Here is a 19,654-nt window from a genome sequence, read left to right on the forward strand (position 1 = left end):
TAGGTGTAAATTATATGTAATAAAAGGGGAGTTTAAGGCTTGGCAAGTAGGCTGGGACTCCCCTGGGAGACCCCTGAGTCTATGCCCAGAACCATAACTCTGCCAGTCGAGTACTTACCTAAAAGCCGATAACTCACTTTTCTTCCATAGGCTAACATTGAGTGGTTTCACTTGGAAATTCTTCTAAGTGGTGTGGAGTTTTGGAACTTTAAAATATTCATCTAAAATCAGCCGAACAACGAATTCTGATTTACTCACCTGTTATCAGGAGAGACCTCAGTGCTGCATCTTGGAGCTCGGTACTGACCCTGAAAAGTAATTTTAACCGTACTTACCAGTAACTCGAATTTCCTTCCATGGGATATCATTGCCTGCTTTTTGTTGAAAATTTTCTAAGTGTCGATTTTTTGAAACTTACAAATATTCTTTAAAAATCGTACCAACTGTGAAAACGTAATTGTTTACCTGTTTTAGATAGATGTCCCAGTACTGAGCCTTGGAGCCCAGCACTGGATTACAAAAGTAACGAGAACGTACTTTACCCGTAACTTGAATTTTCTTCCATAGGAAACCATTGACTGTTTTTCTGTGAAATTTCTTCTAAGTGTCGATTTTGCAAACATGTAAATATTCCTTAAAAATCGCCTGTATAACTTAAACGCAGTTTCTCAACTGCTTACAGGTGGTACAGTAGTGCTGGATCTAGGATCCAACACTGACCTAGAAAAAGTAACCATAATCCCACTTACCTGCTAAGTGAATTTCCTTCCATAGGATAACGTTGGTATTTTGATCAGCAAAAGTTTCTAAGTGTCAACTTTTAAAATAGCAAAATATTGCTTAAAAATCACAACAGTAACTAAAACGAATTTACTCACTTGTTTCCAAGAACTGTCCCAGGACTGAATCTAGGATCCAGTCCTGGATTTAGAAAAGTAATCCTGAAAGTAATTAATTGCATATAACTTAAAATTCCCATTGAGCTCAATGTATTATTGTGATTCAAATTGTGTTGCCTATTGCAATAAACTGTAACTATGACCTGCAAAAGTCAATTGCCTATTGCAAAGTATTTAACTAAAGCATCTCATTCTGAGAAAGTATATTTTGATACCTATTGTTGGTTCTAAAATAAAACAACAATATCTTTTGTATGCAAACCAATGGCCTAGAGTTCAGTTCTTGAGTGTGTGAGACCATTTGCTGACTGAGTGTGTACAACAAATGTTTTACACTGTACTCTGATACTGCCTTACTGCTCGGCAAGCTACCACTTTAGAGAGTAAGGTTATATCTAACTTTAGCCTCTGCCAAACCTCTGGGGACTGGGGACTCTGTGCACACTGTACCTATTTGGGAACAGTATATACAGAGCCACTTTCTCACAGTAGTGATAAAGTGATTAGAGTCCTAAGGCCAACATAAAGATACAGCAAAACGTGAGGTGAAAAGCAAAAAGGTTGCTGGTAGGCCACCTTAAGGATGCCAGGTCTAACAAAAACTGAACTAAGGATAACATGAGTAAAACATCAGGTTTCTCTACTGCATTTGGTGAGACAAGTGGGCCTTCTTTTATCTTCCATTCAAGCAATCTTTGACAGACCCCTTTATTATAGAGCTTTTCAAGGATTAAAGATAAGGCACTTACAAAGGAGTCCCAAATACTCAGAGATGGTTGACTTCTGTAATATGGGTCGTAGACTAAAAGCAGCGCAAAAACAGAGTGCAACAGGGTCCAAAAAACTTGAGTGCCACAAGAGAGTTTGAATGCAAGCGTATCCTTTTACAGATCCAGAGATATACTCATGCAATTTTTGTTTTTAGGACAGAACGTGCATGATGAAAAAAACATTGTTTTTAAAAAGCGCATTGCAGAATATCAGTACTTTGATGTGGAAAAACTTTCAAACAAAATATTTGTAAGCAGCTTACAGCAAGTTGTTGTGGCCGAGTGGTTAAGGCGATGGACTAGAAATCCATTGGGGTATCCCCGCGCAGGTTCGAATCCTGCCAACAACGAGAATCTTTTTATTATCGGCTACAATTTCAGAAGTTAACCTTTAGTATTTCTTCCATTTCAGTTTTATAAATAGGTGGCTTATTTTTGTGTCACTATTGCCTCTCCACATATTTGTTATCGCTACCTCTTTCATGTCTTTGCTACACCTCATTCCTACTTTAGCACTGGTGTAAACGCTTCAAATTATTATACCGTTGCTCTCTCATTCATACCTGCGCATGCACTTGAAAGTTACTTTACCGATAAAAGACGCAAAGAGAGAAATAGAACAAAAGTGCTGGCTGGATTGGCAAACACACTTCATAAAACTGCATTTTCTTTTTTATTCTCCCCCGTGTTACATGCTTAACCTCCCCATGTGTAATTTCTCTTAACCTGCTGTCCCAGGAAGAGAATTTCATCTACAGGCTCTTTCTGTGTTTTTTTCCCTAGTCTGTCTTTCCCATTTCTTAGCTGTGTAACTGTTCCTTTACGCGCTCTATTTAAACGCCATCAATCTCATTTGAGCTCCTTGCTCCCGCTTCTGTTTTCTCCACCTCTCATACTGCCAGTTCTCTCTTTCTCTGTCGTTGGTGGCTACTTTCCTGAGCTTCCGAAGCCACGTGGTTCCTGCCTCTTGTTGTCAGACTTGAATTGGAAAAGGAACCATATTAACAAGCCTTTACCACTCACACACGGCGGAAGTTTATACTTTAATTCAGTGAGCTAAGAAAAGCGTGTTGTGGGTCCCCTACGAGCCATGGTGCTTGCTTCATCATGATTTGGCACCAGTCATTAGCCGCAGCTCTGCTAATGAGCCACTGAGGTCAGTTTCAATATTTACTCAAAAACATAACCATGCAGCCCACCCCTCAACTGTGTATTTATCTTGCTTTTCTGCTGTTCGTGTGATTAGCTGGGAGGAGCTCACGGCGACATCCTCCCTATAAAAGTGTAGATGGATCACTCTCTAACTCTTTCTTGCTTCACATACAAATGGCTTGAAAGGTGCAGGGAAGATGCAGGTCTAATAGACAGAATAGAAGGTCTGTGCCAGGTGGGTTTCTCTGTATTGGTGTCCCATCACAGGTCCGCAAGTGTAATGTGTGATCTTTGACTCCTGGCATTTCACAAGCAGGCGGCCAGGAAACGGTTTCAGCCTATCAACCACTGAGGAGACGCAGCCTCTGAATGAGGAATGAGGAAGCAATGAATACATCCAGCCTATCACAGGAACAGCCCTGAGTGTTCCGAATTATAAATTCTCCATGTCACTGAATGTCGCTGAGCCCAAGTAGCTCGCCGTGATCGTATAGTGGTTAGTACTCTGCGTTGTGGCCGCAGCAACCTCGGTTCGAATCCGAGTCACGGCATTGTGGTTGGCAATGTCACGGCAGTTGGGTGTTAATTTTACAGAATTAGCAAATGTACCAGTGGTTTTTGTAAAATGTCTATTAAAAACAGATCCTTTCAAATATTTAAACTATCTAACAACAAATGATTTAAACTCGCATGATTATAAGCTGTAGCTATAATGTATTTACTTACATAAATTATCGTTCTTGAACCTATTGGGGGTGGAGGGGGAGCGGAGATCACCCCCCAGGTGCAGTTGAGTGACCTGTGTTGTGGCTCTCTAGAGGGAAGGCACACATTTTGCTGTCACCCAGCCCAATCCAGACGTGTATTGGGGCCAGGTTTCAGGCAAATAGAGCAGTAAGTGCAGAGAAATGTTCACTCTCTAAAAGTGGCATTTCTAAAATAGTAAAGTTAAATCCAACCTCACCAGTAAGTAGGATTTTCAATAAATAAATAAAGCTAATACTCTCCGATATGGAATTACCAAATTAAAAGTATAGGGGAATACACAGAGCTAACCTATGAGAGGGGTAGACCTCACAGTAGTGAAAAATGAAATAGACTGTTTGGTACTTACAGGACACGCGAACCACCAAAGTACATATCTTATTTTTTACTTACATAGCATCATGCACCTAGGACTACCTAGGGCCTACCTTAGGTGTAAATTATATGTAATAAAAGGGGAGTTTAAGGCTTGGCAAGTAGGCTGGGACTCCCCTGGGAGACCCCTGAGTCTATGCCCAGAACCATAACTCTGCCAGTCGAGTACTTACCTAAAAGCCGATAACTCACTTTTCTTCCATAGGCTAACATTGAGTGGTTTCACTTGGAAATTCTTCTAAGTGGTGTGGAGTTTTGGAACTTTAAAATATTCATCTAAAATCAGCCGAACAACGAATTCTGATTTACTCACCTGTTATCAGGAGAGACCTCAGTGCTGCATCTTGGAGCTCGGTACTGACCCTGAAAAGTAATTTTAACCGTATTTACCAGTAACTCGAATTTCCTTCCATGGGATATCATTGCCTGATTTTTGTTGAAAATTTTCTAAGTGTCGATTTTTGAAACTTACAAATATTCTTTAAAAATCGTACCAACTGTGAAAACGTAATTGTTTACCTGTTTTAGATAGATGTCCCAGTACTGAGCCTAGGAGCCCAGCACTGGATTACAAAAGTAACGAGAACGTACTTTACCCGTAACTTGAATTTTCTTCCATAGGAAACCATTGACTGTTTTTCTGTGAAATTTCTTCTAAGTGTCGATTTTGCAAACATGTAAATATTCCTTAAAAATCGCCTGTATAACTTAAACGCAGTTTCTCAACTGCTTACAGGTGGTACAGTAGTGCTGGATCTAGGATCCAACACTGACCTAGAAAAAGTAACCATAATCCCACTTACCTGCTAAGTGAATTTCCTTCCATAGGATAACGTTGGTATTTTGATCAGCAAAAGTTTCTAAGTTTCAACTTTTAAAATAGCAAAATATTGCTTAAAAATCACAACAGTAACTAAAACGAATTTACTCACTTGTTTCCAAGAACTGTCCCAGGACTGAATCTAGGATCCAGTCCTGGATTTAGAAAAGTAATCCTGAAAGTAATTAATTGCATATAACTTAAAATTCCCATTGAGCTCAATGTATTATTGTGATTCAAATTGTGTTGCCTATTGCAATAAACTGTAACTATGACCTGCAAAAGTCAATTGCCTATTGCAAAGTATTTAACTAAAGCATCTCATTCTGAGAAAGTATATTTTGATACCTATTGTTGGTTCTAAAATAAAACAACAATATCTTTTGTATGCAAACCAATGGCCTAGAGTTCAGTTCTTGAGTGTGTGAGACCATTTGCTGACTGAGTGTGTACAACAAATGTTTTACACTGTACTCTCATACTGCCTTACTGCTCGGCAAGCTACCACTTTAGAGAGTAAGGTTATATCTAACTTTAGCCTCTGCCAAACCTCTGGGGACTGGGGACTCTGTGCACACTGTACCTATTTGGGAACAGTATATACAGAGCCACTTTCTCACAGTAGTGATAAAGTGATTAGAGTCCTAAGGCCAACATAAAGATACAGCAAAACGTGAGGTGAAAAGCAAAAAGGTTGCTGGTAGGCCACCTTAAGGATGCCAGGTCTAACAAAAACTGAACTAAGGATAACATGAGTAAAACATCAGGTTTCTCTACTGCATTTGGTGAGACAAGTGGGCCTTCTTTTATCTTCCATTCAAGCAATCTTTGACAGGCCCCTTTATTGTAGAGCTTTTCAAGGATTAAAGATAAGGCACTTACAAAGGAGTCCCAAATACTCAGAGATGGTTGACTTCTGTAATATGGGTCGTAGACTAAAAGCAGCGCAAAAACAGAGTGCAACAGGGTCCAAAAAACTTGAGTGCCACAAGAGAGTTTGAATGCAAGCGTATCCTTTTACAGATCCAGAGATATACTCATGCAATTTTTGTTTTTAGGACAGAACGTGCATGATGAAAAAAACATTGTTTTTAAAAAGCGCATTGCAGAATATCAGTACTTTGATGTGGAAAAACTTTCAAACAAAATATTTGTAAGCAGCTTGCAGCAAGTTGTTGTGGCCGAGTGGTTAAGGCGATGGACTCGAAATCCATTGGGGTATCCCCGCGCAGGTTCGAATCCTGCCAACAACGAGAATCTTTTTATTATCGGCTACAATTTCAGAAGTTAACCTTTAGTATTTCTTCCATTTCAGTTTTATAAATAGGTGGCTTATTTTTGTGTCACTATTGCCTCTCCACATATTTGTTATCGCTACCTCTTTCATGTCTTTGCTACACCTCATTCCTACTTTAGCACTGGTGTAAACGCTTCAAATTATTATACCGTTGCTCTCTCATTCATACCTGCGCATGCACTTGAAAGTTACTTTACCAATAAAAGACGCAAAGAGAGAAATAGAACAAAAGTGCTGGCTGGATTGGCAAACACACTTCATAAAACTGCATTTTCTTTTTTATTCTCCCCCGTGTTACATGCTTAACCTCCCCATGTGTAATTTCTCTTAACCTGCTGTCCCAGGAAGAGAATTTCATCTACAGGCTCTTTCTGTGTTTTTTTCCCTAGTCTGTCTTTCCCATTTCTTAGCTGTGTAACTGTTCCTTTACGCGCTCTATTTAAACGCCATCAATCTCATTTGAGCTCCTTGCTCCCGCTTCTGTTTTCTCCACCTCTCATACTGCCAGTTCTCTCTTTCTCTGTCGTTGGTGGCTACTTTCCTGAGCTTCCGAAGCCACGTGGTTCCTGCCTCTTGTTGTCAGACTTGAATTGGAAAAGGAACCATATTAACAAGCCTTTACCACTCACACACGGCGGAAGTTTATACTTTAATTCAGTGAGCTAAGAAAAGCGTGTTGTGGGTCCCCTACGAGCCATGGTGCTTGCTTCATCATGATTTGGCACCAGTCATTAGCCGCAGCTCTGCTAATGAGCCACTGAGGTCAGTTTCAATATTTACTCAAAAACATAACCATGCAGCCCACCCCTCAACTGTGTATTTATCTTGCTTTTCTGCTGTTCGTGTGATTAGCTGGGAGGAGCTCACGGCGACATCCTCCCTATAAAAGTGTAGATGGATCACTCTCTAACTCTTTCTTGCTTCACATACAAATGGCTTGAAAGGTGCAGGGAAGATGCAGGTCTAATAGACAGAATAGAAGGTCTGTGCCAGGTGGGTTTCTCTGCATTGGTGTCCCATCACAGGTCCGCAAGTGTAATGTGTGATCTTTGACTCCTGGCATTTCACAAGCAGGCGGCCAGGAAACGGTTTCAGCCTATCAACCACTGAGGAGACGCAGCCTCTGAATGAGGAATGAGGAAGCAATGAATACATCCAGCCTATCACAGGAACAGCCCTGAGTGTTCCGAATTATAAATTCTCCATGTCACTGTATGTCGTTGAGCCCAAGTAGCTCGCCGTGATCGTTTAGTGGTTAGTACTCTGCGTTGTGGCCGCAGCAACCTCAGTTCGAATCCGAGTCACGGCATTGTGGTTGGCAATGTCACGGCAGTTGGGTGTTAATTTTACAGAATTAGCAAATGTACCAGTGGTTTTTGTAAAATGTCTATTAAAAACAGATCCTTTCAAATATTTAAACCATCTAACAACAAATGATTTAAACTCGCATGATTATAAGCTGTAGCTATAATGTATTTACTTACATAAATTATCGTTCTTGAACCTATTGGGGGTGGAGGGGGAGCGGAGATCACCCCCCAGGTGCAGTTGAGTGACCTGTGTTGTGGCTCTCTAGAGGGAAGGCACACATTTTGCTGTCACCCAGCCCAATCCAGACGTGTATTGGGGCCAGGTTTCAGGCAAATAGAGCAGTAAGTGCAGAGAAATGTTCACTCTCTAAAAGTGGCATTTCTAAAATAGTAAAGTTAAATCCAACCTCACCAGTAAGTAGGATTTTCAATAAATAAATAAAGCTACTCCTCTCCGATATGGAATTACCAAATTAAAAGTATAGGGGAATACACAGAGCTAACCTATGAGAGGGGTAGACCTCACAGTAGTGAAAAATGAAATAGACTGTTTGGTACTTACAGGACACGCGAACCACCAAAGTACATAGCTTATTTTTTACTTACATAGCATCATGCACCTAGGACTACCTAGGGCCTACCTTAGGTGTAAATAATATGTAATAAAAGGGGAGTTTAAGGCTTGGCAAGTAGGCTGGGACTCCCCTGGGAGACCCCTGAGTCTATGCCCAGAACCATAACTCTGCCAGTCGAGTACTTACCTAAAAGCCGATAACTCACTTTTCTTCCATAGGCTAACATTGAGTGGTTTCACTTGGAAATTCTTCTAAGTGGTGTGGAGTTTTGGAACTTTAAAATATTCATCTAAAATCAGCCGAACAACGAATTCTGATTTACTCACCTGTTATCAGGAGAGACCTCAGTGCTGCATCTTGGAGCTCGGTACTGACCCTGAAAAGTAATTTTAACCGTACTTACCAGTAACTCGAATTTCCTTCCATGGGATATCATTGCCTGCTTTTTGTTGAAAATTTTCTAAGTGTCGAGTTTTGAAACTTACAAATATTCTTTAAAAATCGTACCAACTGTGAAAACGTAATTGTTTACCTGTTTTAGATAGATGTCCCAGTACTGAGCCTAGGAGCCCAGCACTGGATTACAAAAGTAACGAGAACGTACTTTACCCGTAACTTGAATTTTCTTCCATAGGAAACCATTGACTGTTTTTCTGTGAAATTTCTTCTAAGTGTCGATTTTGCAAACATGTAAATATTCCTTAAAAATCGCCTGTATAACTTAAACGCAGTTTCTCAACTGCTTACAGGTGGTACAGTAGTGCTGGATCTAGGATCCAACACTGACCTAGAAAAAGTAACCATAATCCCACTTACCTGCTAAGTGAATTTCCTTCCATAGGATAACGTTGGTATTTTGATCAGCAAAAGTTTCTAAGTGTCAACTTTTAAAATAGCAAAATATTGCTTAAAAATCACAACAGTAACTAAAACGAATTTACTCACTTGTTTCCAAGAACTGTCCCAGGACTGAATCTAGGATCCAGTCCTGGATTTAGAAAAGTAATCCTGAAAGTAATTAATTGCATATAACTTAAAATTCCCATTGAGCTCAATGTATTATTGTGATTCAAATTGTGTTGCCTATTGCAATAAACTGTAACTATGACCTGCAAAAGTCAATTGCCTATTGCAAAGTATTTAACTAAAGCATCTCATTCTGAGAAAGTATATTTTGATACCTATTGTTGGTTCTAAAATAAAACAACAATATCTTTTGTATGCAAACCAATGGCCTAGAGTTCAGTTCTTGAGTGTGTGAGACCATTTGCTGACTGAGTGTGTACAACAAATGTTTTACACTGTACTCTCATATTGCCTTACTGCTCGGCAAGCTACCACTTTAGAGAGTAAGGTTATATCTAACTTTAGCCTCTGCCAAACCTCTGGGGACTGGGGACTCTGTGCACACTGTACCTATTTGGGAACAGTATATACAGAGCCACTTTCTCACAGTAGTGATAAAGTGATTAGAGTCCTAAGGCCAACATAAAGATACAGCAAAACGTGAGGTGAAAAGCAAAAAGGTTGCTGGTAGGCCACCTTAAGGATGCCAGGTCTAACAAAAACTGAACTAAGGATAACATGAGTAAAACATCAGGTTTCTCTACTGCATTTGGTGAGACAAGTGGGCCTTCTTTTATCTTCCATTCAAGCAATCTTTGACAGACCCCTTTATTATAGAGCTTTTCAAGGATTAAAGATAAGGCACTTACAAAGGAGTCCCAAATACTCAGAGATGGTTGACTTCTGTAATATGGGTCGTAGACTAAAAGCAGCGCAAAAACAGAGTGCAACAGGGTCCAAAAAACTTGAGTGCCACAAGGGAGTTTGAATGCAAGCGTATCCTTTTACAGATCCAGAGATATACTCATGCAATTTTTGTTTTTAGGACAGAACGTGCATGATGAAAAAAACATTGTTTTTAAAAAGCGCATTGCAGAATATCAGTACTTTGATGTGGAAAAACTTTCAAACAAAATATTTGTAAGCAGCTTACAGCAAGTTGTTGTGGCCGAGTGGTTAAGACGATGGACTCGAAATCCATTGGGGTATCCCCGCGCAGGTTCGAATCCTGCCAACAACGAGAATCTTTTTATTATCGGCTACAATTTCAGAAGTTAACCTTTAGTATTTCTTCCATTTCAGTTTTATAAATAGGTGGCTTATTTTTGTGTCACTATTGCCTCTCCACATATTTGTTATCGCTACCTCTTTCATGTCTTTGCTACACCTCATTCCTACTTTAGCACTGGTGTAAACGCTTCAAATTATTATACCGTTGCTCTCTCATTCATACCTGCGCATGCACTTGAAAGTTACTTTACCAATAAAAGACGCAAAGAGAGAAATAGAACAAAAGTGCTGGCTGGATTGGCAAACACACTTCATAAAACTGCATTTTCTTTTTTATTCTCCCCCGTGTTACATGCTTAACCTCCCCATGTGTAATTTCTCTTAACCTGCTGTCCCAGGAAGAGAATTTCATCTACAGGCTCTTTCTGTGTTTTTTTCCCTAGTCTGTCTTTCCCATTTCTTAGCTGTGTAACTGTTCCTTTACGCGCTCTATTTAAACGCCATCAATCTCATTTGAGCTCCTTGCTCCCGCTTCTGTTTTCTCCACCTCTCATACTGCCAGTTCTCTCTTTCTCTGTGGTTGGTGGCTACTTTCCTGAGCTTCCGAAGCCACGTGGTTCCTGCCTCTTGTTGTCAGACTTGAATTGGAAAAGGAACTATATTAACAAGCCTTTACCACTCACACACGGCGGAAGTTTATACTTTAATTCAGTGAGCTAAGAAAAGCGTGTTGTGGGTCCCCTACGAGCCATGGTGCTTGCTTCATCATGATTTGGCACCAGTCATTAGCCGCAGCTCTGCTAATGAGCCACTGAGGTCAGTTTCAATATTTACTCAAAAACATAACCATGCAGCCCACCCCTCAACTGTGTATTTATCTTGCTTTTCTGCTGTTCGTGTGATTAGCTGGGAGGAGCTCACAGCGACATCCTCCCTATAAAAGTGTAGATGGATCACTCTCTAACTCTTTCTTGCTTCACATACAAATGGCTTGAAAGGTGCAGGGAAGATGCAGGTCTAATAGACAGAATAGAAGGTCTGTGCCAGGTGGGTTTCTCTGCATTGGTGTCCCATCACAGGTCCGCAAGTGTAATGTGTGATCTTTGACTCCTGGCATTTCACAAGCAGGCGGCCAGGAAACGGTTTCAGCCTATCAACCACTGAGGAGACGCAGCCTTTGAATGAGGAATGAGGAAGCAATGAATACATCCAGCCTATCACAGGAACAGCCCTGAGTGTTCCGAATTATAAATTCTCCATGTCACTGTATGTCGTTGAGCCCAAGTAGCTCGCCGTGATCGTATAGTGGTTAGTACTCTGCGTTGTGGCCGCAGCAACCTCGGTTCGAATCCGAGTCACGGCATTGTGGTTGGCAATGTCACGGCAGTTGGGTGTTAATTTTACAGAATTAGCAAATGTACCAGTGGTTTTTGTAAAATGTCTATTAAAAACAGATCCTTTCAAATATTTAAACCATCTAACAACAAATGATTTAAACTCGCATGATTATAAGCTGTAGCTATAATGTATTTACTTACATAAATTATCGTTCTTGAACCTATTGGGGGTGGAGGGGGAGCGGAGCTCACCCCCCAAGTGCAGTTGAGTGACCTGTGTTGTGGCTCTCTAGAGGGAAGGCACAAATTTTGCTGTCACCCAGCCCAATCCAGACGTGTATTGGGGCCAGGTTTCAGGCAAATAGAGCAGTAAGTGCAGAGACATGTTCACTCTCTAAAAGTGGCATTTCTAAAATAGTAAAGTTAAATCCAACCTCACCAGTAAGTAGGATTTTCAATAAATAAATAAAGCTACTCCTCTCCGATATGGAATTACCAAATAAAAAGTATAGGGGAATACACAGAGCTAACCTATGAGAGGGGTAGACCTCACAGTAGTGAAAAATGAAATAGACTGTTTGGTACTTACAGGACACGCAAACCACCAAAGTACATATCTTATTTTTCACTTACATAGCATCATGCACCTAGGACTACCTAGGGCCTACCTTAGGTATAAATTATATGTAATAAAAGGGGAGTTTAAGGCTTGTCAAGTAGGCTGGGACTCCCCTGGGAGACCCCTAAGTCTATGCCCAGAACCATAACTCTGCCAGTCGAGTACTTACCTAAAAGCCGATAACTCACTTTTCTTCCATAGGCTAACATTGAGTGGTTTCACTTGGAAATTCTTCTATGTGGTGTGGAGTTTTGGAACTTTAAAATATTCATCTAAAATCAGCCGAACAACGAATTCTGATTTACTCACCTGTTATCAGGAGAGACCTCAGTGCTGCATCTTGGAGCTCAGTACTGACCCTGAAAAGTAATTTTAACCGTACTTACCAGTAACTCGAATTTCCTTCCATGGGATATCATTGCCTGCTTTTTGCTGAAAATTTTCTAAGTGTCGATTTTTGATACTTACAAATATTCTTTAAAAATCGTACCAACTGTGAAAACGTAATTGTTTACCTGTTTTAGATAGATGTCCCAGTACTGAGCCTAGGAGCCCAGCACTGGATTACAAAAGTAACGAGAACGTACTTTACCCGTAACTTGAATTTTCTTCCATAGGAAACCATTGACTGTTTTTCTGTGAAATTTCTTCTAAGTGTCGATTTTGCAAACATGTAAATATTCCTTAAAAATCGCCTGTATAACTTAAACGCAGTTTCTCAACTGCTTCCAGGTGGTACAGTAGTGCTGGATCTAGGATCCAACACTGACCTAGAAAAAGTAACCATAACCCCACTTACCTGCTAAGTGAATTTCCTTCCATAGGATAACATTGGTAATTTGATCAGCAAAAGTTTCTAAGTGTCAACTTTTAAAATAGCAAAATATTGCTTAAAAATCACAACAGTAACTAAAACGAATTTACTCACTTGTTTCCAAGAACTGTCCCAGGACTGAATCTAGGATCCAGTCCTGGATTTAGAAAAGTAATCCTGAAAGTAATTAATTGCATATAACTTAAAATTCCCATTGAGCTCAATGTATTATTGTGATTCAAATTGTGTTGCCTATTGCAATAAACTGTAACTATGACCTGCAAAAGTCAATTGCCTATTGCAAAGTATTTAACTAAAGCATCTCATTCTGAGAAAGTATATTTTGATACCTATTGTTGGTTCTAAAATAAAACAACAATATCTTTTGTATGCAAACCAATGGCCTAGAGTTCAGTTCTTGAGTGTGTGAGACCATTTGCTGACTGAGTGTGTACAACAAATGTTTTACACTGTACTCTGATACTGCCTTACTGCTCGGCAAGCTACCACTTTAGAGAGTAAGGTTATATCTAACTTTAGCCTCTGCCAAACCTCTGGGGACTGGGGACTCTGTGCACACTGTACCTATTTGGGAACAGTATATACAGAGCCACTTTCTCACAGTAGTGATAAAGTGATTAGAGTCCTACGGCCAACATAAAGATACAGCAAAACGTGAGGTGAAAAGCAAAAAGGTTGCTGGTAGGCCACCTTAAGGATGCCAGGTCTAACAAAAACTGAACTAAGGATAACATGAGTAAAACATCAGGTTTCTCTACTGCATTTGGTGAGACAAGTGGGCCTTCTTTTATCTTCCATTCAAGCAATCTTTGACAGACCCCTTTATTATAGAGCTTTTCAAGGATTAAAGATAAGGCACTTACAAAGGAGTCCCAAATAATCAGAGATGGTTGACTTCTGTAATATGGGTCGTAGACTAAAAGCAGCACAAAAACAGAGTGCAACAGGGTCCAAAAAACTTGAGTGCCACAAGAGAGTTTGAATGCAAGCGTATCCTTTTACAGATCCAGAGATATACTCATGCAATTTTTATTTTTAGGACAGAACGTGCATGATGAAAAAAACATTGTTTTTAAAAAGCGCATTGCAGAATATCAGTACTTTGATGTGGGAAAACTTCAAAACTTTCAAACAAAATATTTGTAGACAGCTTACAGCAAGTTGTTGTGGCCGAGTGGTTAAGCCGATGGACTAGAAATCCATTGGGGTATCCCCGCGCAGGTTCGAATCCTGCCAACAACGAGAATCTTTTTATTATCGGCTACAATTTCAGAAGTTAACCTTTAGTATTTCTTCCATTTCAGTTTTATAAATAGGTGGCTTATTTTTGTGTCACTATTGCCTCTCCACATATTTGTTATCGCTACCTCTTTCATGTCTTTGCTACACCTCATTCCTACTTTAGCACTGGTGTAAACGCTTCAAATATTATACCGTTGCTCTCTCATTCATACCTGCGTATGCACTTGAAAGTTACTTTACCAATAAAAGACGCAAAGAGAGAAATAGAACAAAAGTGCTGGCTGGATTGGCAAACACACTTCATAAAACTGCATTTTCTTTTTTATTCTCCCCCATGTTACATGCTTAACCTCCCCATGTGTAATTTCTCTTAACCTGCTGTCCCAGGAAGAGAATTTCATGTACAGGCTCTTTCTGTGTTTTTTTCCCTAGTCTGTCTTTCCCATTTCTTAGCTGTGTAACTGTTCCTTTACGCGCTCTATTTAAACGCCATCAATCTCATTTGAGCTCCTTGCTCCCGCTTCTGTTTTCTCCACCTCTCATACTGCCAGTTCTCTCTTTCTCTGTGGTTGGTGGCTACTTTCCTGAGCTTCCGAAGCCACGTGGTTCCTGCCTCTTGTTGTCAGACTTGAATTGGAAAAGGAACCATATTAACAAGCCTTTACCACTCACACACGGCGGAAGTTTATACTTTAAATCAGTGAGCTAAGAAAAGCGTGTTGTGGGTCCCCTACGAGCCATTGTGCTTGCTTCATCATGATTTGGCACCAGTCATTAGCCGCAGCACTGCTAATGAGCCACTGAGGTCAGTTTCAATATTTACTCAAAAACATAACCATACAGCCCACCCCTCAACTGTGTATTTATCTTGCTTTTCTGCTGTTCGTGTGATTAGCTGGGAGGAGCTCACTGCGACATCCTCCCTATAAAAGTGTAGATGGATCACTCTCTAACTCTTTCTTGCTTCACATACAAATGGCTTGAAAGGTGCAGGGAAGATGCAGGTCTAATAGACAGAATAGAAGGCCTGTGCCAGGTGGGTTTCTCTGCATTGGTGTCCCATCACAGGTCCGCAAGTGTAATGTGTGATCTTTGACTCCTGGCATTTCACAAGCAGGCGGCCAGGAAACGGTTTCAGCCTATCAACCACTGAGGAGACGCAGCCTCTGAATGAGGAATGAGGAAGCAATGAATACATCCAGCCTATCACAGGAACAGCCCTGAGTGTTCCGAATTATAAATTCTCCATGTCATTGTATGTCGTTGAGCTCAAGTAGCTCGCTGTGATCGTATAGTGGTTAGTACTCTGCGTTGTGGCCGCAGCAACCTCGGTTCGAATCCGAGTCACGGCATTGTGGTTGGCAATGTCACGGCAGTTGGGTGTTAATTTTACAGAATTAGCAAATGTACCAGTGGTTTTTGTAAAATGTCTATTAAAAACAGATCCTTTCAAATATTTAAACCATCTAACAACAAATGATTTAAACTCGCATGATTATAAGCTGTAGCTATAATGTATTTACCTACATAAATTATCGTTCTTGAACCTATTGGGGTGGAGGGGGAGCGGAGCTCACCCCCCAGGTGCAGTTGAGTGACCTGTGTTGTGGCTCTCTAGAGGGAAGGCACAAATTTTGCTGTCACCCAGCCCAATCCAGACGTGTATTGGGGCCAGGTTTCAGGCAAATAGAGCAGTAAGTGCAGAGACATGTTCACTCTCTAAAAGTGGCATTTCTAAAATAGTATAGTTAAATCCAACCTCACCAGTAAGTAGGATTTTCAATAAATAAATAAAGCTACTCCTCTCCGATATGGAATTACCAAATAAAAAGTATAGGGGAATACACAGAGCTAACCTATGAGAGGGGTAGACCTCACAGTAGTGAAAAATGAAATAGACTGTTTGGTACTTACAGGACACGCGAACCACCAAAGTACATATCTTATTTTTTACTTACATTGCATCATGCACCTAGGACTACCTAGGGCCTACCTTAGGTGTAAATTATATGTAATAAAAGGGGAGTTTAAGGCTTGGCAAGTAGGCTGGGACTCCCCTGGGAGACCCCTGAGTCTATGCCCAGAACCATAACTCTGCCAGTCGAGTACTTACCTAAAAGCCGATAACTCACTTTTCTTCCATAGGCTAACATTGAGTGGTTTCACTTGGAAATTCTTCTAAGTGGTGTGGAGTTTTGGAACTTTAAAATATTCATCTAAAATCAGCCGAACAACGAATTCTGATTTACTCACCTGTTATCAGGAGAGACCTCAGTGCTGCATCTTGGAGCTCAGTACTGACCCTGAAAAGTAATTTTAACCGTACTTACCAGTAACTCGAATTTCCTTCCATGGGATATCATTGCCTGCTTTTTGCTGAACATTTTCTAAGTGTCGATTTTTGAAACTTACAAATATTCTTAAAAAATCGTACCAACTGTGAAAACGTAATTGTTTACCTGTTTTAGATAGATGTCCCAGTACTGAGCCTAGGAGCCCAGCACTGGATTACAAAAGTAACGAGAACGTACTTTACCCGTAACTTGAATTTTCTTCCATAGGAAACCATTGACTGTTTTTCTGTGAAATTTCTTCTAAGTGTCGATTTTGCAAACATGTAAATATTCCTTAAAAATCGCCTGTATAACTTAAACGCAGTTTCTCAACTGCTTACAGGTGGCACAGTAGTGCTGGATCTAGGATCCAACACTGACCTAGAAAAAGTAACCATAACCCCACTTACCTGCTAAGTGAATTTCCTTCCATAGGATAACATTGGTAATTTGATCAGCAAAAGTTTCTAAGTGTCAACTTTTAAAATAGCAAAATATTGCTTAAAAATCACAACAGTAACTAAAACGAATTTACTCACTTGTTTCCAAGAACTGTCCCAGGACTGAATCTAGGATCCAGTCCTGGATTTAGAAAAGTAATCCTGAAAGTAATTAATTGCATATAACTTAAAATTCCCATTGAGCTCAATGTATTATTGTGATTCAAATTGTGTTGCCTATTGCAATAAACTGTAACTATGACCTGCAAAAGTCAATTGCCTATTGCAAAGTATTTAACTAAAGCATCTCAATCTGAGAAAGTATATTTTGATACCTATTGTTGGTTCTAAAATAAAACAACAATATCTTTTGTATGCAAACCAATGGCCTAGAGTTCAGTTCTTGAGTGTGTGAGACCATTTGCTGACTGAGTGTGTACAACAAATGTTTTACACTGTACTCTGATACTGCCTTACTGCTCGGCAAGCTACCACTTTAGAGAGTAAGGTTATATCTAACTTTAGCCTCTGCCAAACCTCTGGGGACTGGGGACTCTGTGCACACTGTACCTATTTGGGAACAGTATATACAGAGCCACTTTCTCACAGTAGTGATAAAGTGATTAGAGTCCTACGGCCAACATAAAGATACAGCAAAACGTGAGGTGAAAAGCAAAAAGGTTGCTGGTAGGCCACCTTAAGGATGCCAGGTCTAACAAAAACAGAACTAAAGGATAACATGAGTAAAACATCAGGTTTCTCTACTGCATTTGGTGAGACAAGTGGGCCTTCTTTTATCTTCCATTCAAGCAATCTTTGACAGACCCCTTTATTATAGAGCTTTTCAAGGATTAAAGATAAGGCACTTACAAAGGAGTCCCAAATAATCAGAGATGGTTGACTTCTGTAATATGGGTCGTAGACTAAAAGCAGCACAAAAACAGAGTGCAACAGGGTCCAAAAAACTTGAGTGCCACAAGAGAGTTTGAATGCAAGCGTATCATTTTACAGATCCAGAGATATACTCATGCAATTTTTATTTTTAGGACAGAACGTGCATGATGAAAAAAACATTGTTTTTAAAAAGCGCATTGCAGAATATCAGTACTTTGATGTGGGAAAACGTCAAAACTTTCAAACAAAATATTTGTAGGCAGCTTACAGCAAGTTGTTGTGGCCGAGTGGTTAAGGCGATGGACTAGAAATCCATTGGGGTATCCCCGCGCAGGTTCGAATCCTGCCAACAACGAGAATCTTTTTATTATCGGCTACAATTTCAGAAGTTAACCTTTAGTATTTCTTCCATTTCAGTTTTATAAATAGGTGGCTTATTTTTGTGTCACTATTGCCTCTCCACATATTTGTTATCGCTACCTCTTTCATGTCTTTGCTACACCTCATTCCTACTTTAGCACTGGTGTAAACGCTTCAAATTATTATACCGTTGCTCTCTCATTCATACCTGCGCATGCACTTGAAAGTTACTTTACCAATAAAAGACGCAAAGAGAGAAATAGAACAAAAGTGCTGGCTGGATTGGCAAACACACTTCATAAAACTGCATTTTCTTTTTTATTCTCCCCCGTGTTACATGCTTAACCTCCCCATGTGTAATTTCTCTTAACCTGCTGTCCCAGGAAGAGAATTTCATGTACAGGCTCTTTCTGTGTTTTTTTCCCTAGTCTGCCTTTCCCATTTCTTAGCTGTGTAACTGTTCCTTTACGCGCTCTATTTAAACGCCATCAATCTCATTTGAGCTCCTTGCTCCCGCTTCTGTTTTCTCCACCTCTCATACTGCCAGTTCTCTCTTTCTCTGTGGTTGGTGGCTACTTTCCTGAGCTTCCGAAGCCACGTGGTTCCTGCCTCTTGTTGTCAGACTTGAATTGGAAAAGGAACCATATTAACAAGCCTTTACCACTCACACACGGCGGAAGTTTATACTTTAATTCAGTGAGCTAAGAACAGCGCGTTGTGGGTCCACTACGAGCCATTGTGCTTGCTTCATCATGATTTGGCACCAGTCATTAGCCGCAGCTCTGCTAATGAGCCACTGAGGTCAGTTTCAATATTTACTCAAAAACATAACCATGCAGCCCACCCCTCAACTGTGTATTTATCTTGCTTTTCTGCTGTTCGTGTGATTAGCTGGGAGGAGCTCACGGCGACATCCTCCCTATAAAAGTGTAGATGGATCACTCTCTAACTCTTTCTTGCTTCACATACAAATGGCTTGAAAGGTTCAGGGAAGATGCAGGTCTAATAGACAGAATAGAAGGCCTGTGCCAGGTGGGTTTCTCTGCATTGGTGTCCCATCACAGGTCCGCAAGTGTAATGTGTGATCTTTGACTCCTGGCATTTCACAAGCAGGCGGCCAGGAAACGGTTTCAGCCTATCAACCACTGAGGAGACGCAGCCTCTGAATGAGGAATGAGGAAGCAATGAATACATCCAGCCTATCACAGGAACAGCCCTGAGTGTTCCGAATTATAAATTCTCCATGTCATTGTATGTCGTTGAGCCCAAGTAGCTCGCCGTGATCGTATAGTGGTTAGTACTCTGCGTTGTGGCCGCAGCAACCTCGGTTCGAATCCGAGTCACGGCATTGTGGTTGGCAATGTCACGGCAGTTGGGTGTTAATTTTACAGAATTAGCAAATGTACCAGTGGTTTTTGTAAAATGTCTATTAAAAACAGGTCCTTTCAAATATTTAAACCATCTAACAACAAATGATTTAAACTCGCATGATTATAAGCTGTAGCTGTAATGTATTTACTTACATTAATTATCGTTCTTGAACCTATTGGGGGTG

General features: G+C 40.4%; 9 non-coding genes across 9 annotated transcripts; all 9 read left to right on the plus strand.

The window, feature by feature from the left end:
- The first annotated feature begins 1,937 nt into the window (after window positions 1–1,937).
- On the plus strand, window positions 1,938–2,019 carry TRNAS-AGA (transfer RNA serine (anticodon AGA)). The gene has a single exon. It is a non-coding gene; the product is annotated as a tRNA-Ser (tRNA).
- Window positions 2,020–3,300: 1,281 nt separating this feature from the next.
- Window positions 3,301–3,372, plus strand: TRNAH-GUG (transfer RNA histidin (anticodon GUG)). Its single transcript has one exon. It is a non-coding gene; the product is annotated as a tRNA-His (tRNA).
- Window positions 3,373–5,952: 2,580 nt separating this feature from the next.
- TRNAS-CGA (transfer RNA serine (anticodon CGA)) lies at window positions 5,953–6,034 on the plus strand. Its single transcript has one exon. It is a non-coding gene; the product is annotated as a tRNA-Ser (tRNA).
- Window positions 6,035–9,967: 3,933 nt separating this feature from the next.
- On the plus strand, window positions 9,968–10,049 carry TRNAS-CGA (transfer RNA serine (anticodon CGA)). The gene has a single exon. It is a non-coding gene; the product is annotated as a tRNA-Ser (tRNA).
- Window positions 10,050–11,330: 1,281 nt separating this feature from the next.
- TRNAH-GUG (transfer RNA histidin (anticodon GUG)) lies at window positions 11,331–11,402 on the plus strand. Its single transcript has one exon. It is a non-coding gene; the product is annotated as a tRNA-His (tRNA).
- A 2,588-nt stretch (window positions 11,403–13,990) lies between these two features.
- On the plus strand, window positions 13,991–14,072 carry TRNAS-AGA (transfer RNA serine (anticodon AGA)). Its single transcript has one exon. It is a non-coding gene; the product is annotated as a tRNA-Ser (tRNA).
- Window positions 14,073–15,352: 1,280 nt separating this feature from the next.
- TRNAH-GUG (transfer RNA histidin (anticodon GUG)) lies at window positions 15,353–15,424 on the plus strand. The gene has a single exon. It is a non-coding gene; the product is annotated as a tRNA-His (tRNA).
- A 2,588-nt stretch (window positions 15,425–18,012) lies between these two features.
- Window positions 18,013–18,094, plus strand: TRNAS-AGA (transfer RNA serine (anticodon AGA)). Its single transcript has one exon. It is a non-coding gene; the product is annotated as a tRNA-Ser (tRNA).
- A 1,281-nt stretch (window positions 18,095–19,375) lies between these two features.
- On the plus strand, window positions 19,376–19,447 carry TRNAH-GUG (transfer RNA histidin (anticodon GUG)). Its single transcript has one exon. It is a non-coding gene; the product is annotated as a tRNA-His (tRNA).
- Window positions 19,448–19,654: the final 207 nt, after the last annotated feature.

This window comes from Triturus cristatus, chromosome 12 (genome assembly GCF_964204655.1).
Source record: "Triturus cristatus chromosome 12, aTriCri1.1, whole genome shotgun sequence".
Taxonomy (NCBI): Eukaryota; Metazoa; Chordata; class Amphibia; order Caudata; family Salamandridae; genus Triturus; species Triturus cristatus.